We start from the raw sequence: 6,000 nt of genomic DNA, 5'->3' as shown, positions 1-6,000 counted from the left end.
AAGTCCATAACATATGCCATTCCACTTTGGCTTTCATGCCCCTGTTGAATCCAACATGATATAAAATGTCCATTATCCGTAGGTAGATCAATAACCGAATCTAGCCAAGCATCAACTCTAACCAATATGGCATAACAGAACAAAAAAAAGAAAGAGAGAAAAGAAAACAGTAAGTTATTAACTCCTCCATATGTTGATTCATTTAACTAAGTGGATCATATAATGAGGAAAATAATGATTGAATACAGTTATATATGTTGCTATAAATTTATCTCGGGGTGCTGGCAGGCATAACATGTTGCAGGGAAACTGGTTACATTGTTATAGTAATTTCGTGCAGATAATATTTGAATGATTATGAGGACATAATTTTTTTAGTTCGTCCAGGGCAAAAAAAATTCAGAATCGACCATGTCAATGCATATATATGGGGTTGATTGTATAATTTATTTGTTCATGTACTTCTCATTGATACCCCGGGTACCCTTCTATTTATATTAATAATTTTGTTTGCCAATAAAAAAAATTAAGTGGATCATAGGTAAAGTTGTCATTGTGAGTTGTTAGTTTCAGAAATTAAGTTGGACTTCATGCCTCACCAAATCTACTCACTCTTACTCAATATCAAAAGGCCACATAAATAAACACATAAAATTGGGAATTCTATCCGCAGCTGTGGTTATGGAGAAGTAAGTCAGTTGTGTCTTTCTTACCAGAAAATGAAGCATTTTTTTCATAGCTGTTTCAGTAGTATTATTATGTTATTCCAAATTCTTGGATTCACAGTACATGTTGGGTTGTTTACTTGTTCATTGTTTACAAGTTACAGCCAACATTTACGTGTAATTTACATGCTTTCATGCCAGTGACAAAATTCAAACACCATATGTTCTTGGTAATGTGGTTATCTGCATGTGCATGAATAGTTCAAGAGTGAATCAGAACCATGGTCATGTGAGTTCAAGTGCTTGGTTCTTTGACATGGATATCCTTATTTTATATGATTTTGATATTTCATATTTGCATATGATTATATTTATAGTTTCTAGCAATTTGTTCATTTCAGCTTAATTCATATATTGCTGATTTGCATGGTGTAAAATGTGGTATTTATGGTGCCAATTCTGCAGAATGGATTATGAGCATGCAGGTACATTTTATTTTTGAATTTGCTTCCCTTGTTTGCTCCCCCTTTTTTTCATTCTGCAGAATGGAAAAGGCTGAGATTATATTCGTTCAGCAGCCTCGGGAGAATTTGAACTCTGGCGTTTATTGTGAGTGCGTGTCTCTTTCTCTTTCGGCTAGACTTTCACATGCAAAGCACATCTCTGTACTTCATAGAATCAGTCATTACTTTTACTTTTTACTGGGATGAAAAGATTATTGAAAAATCGTTTCTTTTCAGAAGAGTGCATATTTCTTCATTTTTTAAGATTTAGTATTTTTTGGTGTAATTTTTTACTTAAAAAATGATTTCAAATAGTCATAATAATATAATTATAAACAAATATAACCTGCATCTCTTGCTCTATTAATTTGTAATGATGATTTGAGTGGATATTACTTTTAATTTTAGTAAATAGAAATCCAGAATATGGCAGTGTATGCTTGCTTATATTTTTTATTCATTTTAAGTAAATGGTCCGGTTTAATTTCATAATGCTATTTTTGACTTATCAAAACAAATAGTCAGCTGGGCAACCTTATCGCTCAAGAAATTCGTTTAAGTAGTGTAATTAATAACAGTCCACTGTCCACCAACAAAAATGACGCAGACAAGTTTTTCCAAAAAAGAAGTCATCGTTTTAAACTGCAATAATAATATATAGAATTTTTTATTCTTTTCAATTGAAATTCGATAATTAAATAAAAAAAATGCACAACTAAACCCTCTTATATTTCTTACAACATATACATGAATTAACTATGATGTTAAAGTAATGTTCTTGTGAGTTGTGATACTAGTTTATGTTCTAAGGGAACTCAGGTACGACTAAAGCTCTTAAGGATAGATCCTACACGATTTAGCTAGGCATGCAGTTGTTAAACCTGAGTAACTTTGGATTTGTTTGATTAATTGATGATGTTGGGGAACTAAAACCAACTATTTTCTGTGTTGTTCCCAGTGTGCTTGATAGAGTGTACTCAGATAAACTCTTGAAAATTCTCATGATTATTGACAGTTTGATGATCTTTTCATAATCATATAATTTTGATGGTAAAATTATTATTTCAGTAGGACAAAGCTATGCAAATTATTTCTTGATGATTGGAGTAGCATTTTTCTTACTTTTCTTTTTCATTTTTCTTACTTTCCCTTCCCAATTGGGAAAAAAATGCATTGACTCTCAACCCCTATCTGATACACAGGTTTGACACAGAAGATTTCTTCTGAGGGTTTCTTGAAGAAGACATTATTCAACTTTGCTTATTCATAATAAGTGTTGTTTTGTAGATAGTTTCTTGAGTAAAGGTGAAATCACGACAAACCTGCAATGAACTGTTATGGATCCTCTATAAGATATTAGGGAACTAAGATTGTTCCCATATGAATTCACTTACAAATTCATATTAAATTAATATTAATTGTGTTTGACAATTAATATAAGAAAATTCATATTAAATTCATTTACAAATCCATATGAACCAAGATAGTTTCTCTTGAACTAAGATAGTTTCTCGCTCGTTGCCCCTTTATTTTATTAATACTATTTTTCGATTAACTTTGTTTTTTATTTTTTTAATTTTGGGACCTTGTCCCTTTGACGTGAATTCATCTCTTTGTTCGTGATTAACTGTCTGCCCGAAATGATGGAAATTGCCCAAATTGATACATTATTTCTCTCCAGATTTTTCATTTTTCGATAACTCCATTGTCGGTTAGCTTCATACTAATATATATGTTTTTATTTATTTATTCTATTTTTAGGGCTAGGTTACTGCTTTCTATTCCTTTTTTTTTTCTAGACCGAATTGAAATTGAAACTTTAGTTCTATTTCTTCTACAGTTTCAAGGTTATGTCACATTGGATTGGATTGGATGTTTGTTTATTACCTTACGAGGTGAAATTGATTGATGTGTGTTCCTATAAGATAAAATTGTGTTTGACAAGGTTTTAAATTTTATAAATTTGTACTCCCCATCCCCTTGGTATGACAGGATTTTTTACTAATCATGATTTTACTACTTGATCAGGTAAAGCAAGGTTTAGGGGGTAGAGTACGTCTTATTTTGTCTGGAGCCGCACCTTTATCTGCACATGTGGAAGGTTACTTACTGGTGGTTACTTGTGCTCATGTCCTACAAGGATATGGTGTACTCTTTTTAAGTATGAAAATCAGACTAACACCTTGCTATCATTTTTTAAAAATCATGTCATTAAACAAATTGTAAATACTCCCATTTTAGTTATGCCTATTAAACTAAACTATTTTGTTTAACAACTGTTTATTATTATTCAAAACTCAAAAAGAAAGACAGATTTGAACTGTAATTATGTTTATGTATGAACATGCACACACAATAGAATCTCCTTTTATGTTTATGTAGTCTAATTTTGGATTTTGAATGCTAATTATATGGGTCTAAAATTGTTCTTGATTAATTTGATTAGGGAAATGTCGATTAGCTAATACTTCTAGATTTAAATTTATTTCTTATAAATATAAATCAATAAAATTAAGAGCACAACTACAAAATTATGTCTAACTGAAATATATGTGGAAGTTATTTTGATGTCTTGTCACTCTAATTCTATGTATATATGCAGAAGATATTGTAGACATCTTTATGGTCCTTGTACTAGATTATGGCCTTGATGTCTTGTCACTCTTAATAGTGGAGGGCCACCTCTAGCCAAGGCCTAGGTAATTATGAAGTAGGCAAAGCTAGTTGGAGTTGGAGCTTGAAGATCATTGGATTGATGCACTGTCCACATTCAGTTATGTATGTTCTAAACTCTCTCTAAGATCTAAACATTTACCTATAGTTGAAGATGATAGGTACATATTAAAGACTTTACCTACAGTTAGGAGATGTAAGTAGAAGTTAATGACTTTTATCTACACACTATACATAGTAGGTAAAACCTATAGTAACAGACAAGTTGTCATTATACACCCCCTCAAAGTTGACGGAAGAAATGTCCGTAGGACAAAGTCTATCATACATTTATCTATGAATTTTTTTATTTATAGTGACAGTTTTTATCCGTAGGTATAGGTCCTTTTTCTTGTAGTGTGAATATTTTTTTAGAAACAACTCTGCATTTCATGTTATTTATTACAGGCATTTGGAAACCAGCTCTTAAAGTCGCAAAAGAGGGCAAAACTCTAATCCGTAACGATTGGAAATGAGTTGTGTCACAAATAGAATTACAGCAAAGTCAACTGTTGAAGTCGTGTAATTTTTATTTTAGTCGGTGTTTCATTCTATTAGAAAAATTGATAATATAGTGTTATTAATTTTGTTGTAATATTGACTATCATATGCAATAGTGTGGAAATAATGTTCTTTTTACTATTTTTTTTCTTCTTAATTTTAATATCAAGTTTTTGTCCCTTGTTATCATCTTTATAAACTCAAATAAAATGTTCATATTTCAATTGAACAATTTATTTGGAAAGAGTGTGAACTAAATATACATGTAAAAATAAATATTGTATAAATTTTACAGAGATTATGCATTTAACTACTATTTAAAGATAATAATTTGATAATTATTGTTAATTTTGAAATTTTTAAATAATTTGGCAAAAAAAAGGCGTATAACAGGAATGTTTTATTGCAAAAAAATAATCATTGCCTGGAGTACTTCTTTAAAAAATAACTTATTGTCAAACACTTTTTCGAATTATAAGTTACAATTGAAATTGATCTCAATGCAATATATGGTTAATTTTTTTTTACTTAAATATGTGGTTAAAAATCTTTATTGTTCAAATAAATAAAATTACCTTATTTGAAGGTTTTTTTATTGGCTTAAAGAATATTTTCTTTAAAAAAAAAATCGGGATCCTTGGTCCCTTTGGTAATTGTCCCATGCCAATGGTCATAAGTGACTGAGTTGAGTCCGATATATATTAGGGTAATAAAAAAATTAAAATCAACTTGTACACTTACAGCTCATGACATAATCAATAACTTTTTCACCAATCATATTATATGTAAAAAATAAATTGATATCCAAATTTTAATGAGATTTGCATGGGTCATAAATAAAACATTATATCCATTTAAAATTGATTTTTTTTTTAATTAGGTCATTGGATCAAAGACTAATCTCATTTGTGATACATGATTGTTACTGGTGCAATTTCACACAATCGAATTCGATAATGAATTCTCTTGTTAAGTAAATCAATCTTACACTTGTGAATGCAATCAAAATTATTTGACAATATACTATTAAATGCATTTACTTTATGATACATTATTGATATTTAACATAATTTTTATTATTATTTTTAGTTCATAATTTCTTCTTCGAATTTTTCATTTTTTCATATTTTAAAATATTCTATAGCATTGTTTAGAATGTAACATATATCTATATTTAGGTTAGGTCTTAAATTAAAATATATAGTTAAAAATGTAATTTAATAAAAAAAATTGCTTTGCTTCAGTTATTTTATTGCATGAGCGAGAAACTTTTATTATAATACCACTAAGCACATGAATCAATTAGCGCGTGATTGGGTTTCAAGTAAGTCCTAGATATGCAGCTGTGTGTGTAAGATACTTGAAGGAAAAGTTGTCACTCATAATAATTCTATCTAATTTAAACAAAATTATCTTTAGTGAAAAATATTTGTGATCTTAAACAAAAAAAAAATCATTTAAATAATATATAACAATAATTATTTAAATTACTCCCTTACCTAACGCATAATTGATTGTATTTTCTCATTTTATTGTCTTTTAAAATCATAATCTCCTAGATATCTAATCAACTATCTAAATCAACAATAATTAATAACTAAAAATATTATACTTTGCAA

The sequence above is a fragment of the Glycine max genome, chromosome 12 (assembly GCF_000004515.6).
Source record: "Glycine max cultivar Williams 82 chromosome 12, Glycine_max_v4.0, whole genome shotgun sequence".
Lineage (NCBI taxonomy): Eukaryota > Viridiplantae > Streptophyta > Magnoliopsida > Fabales > Fabaceae > Glycine > Glycine max.
The sequence above is the reverse complement of the archived record's forward strand: the minus strand, read 5'-3'. Positions refer to the sequence as shown.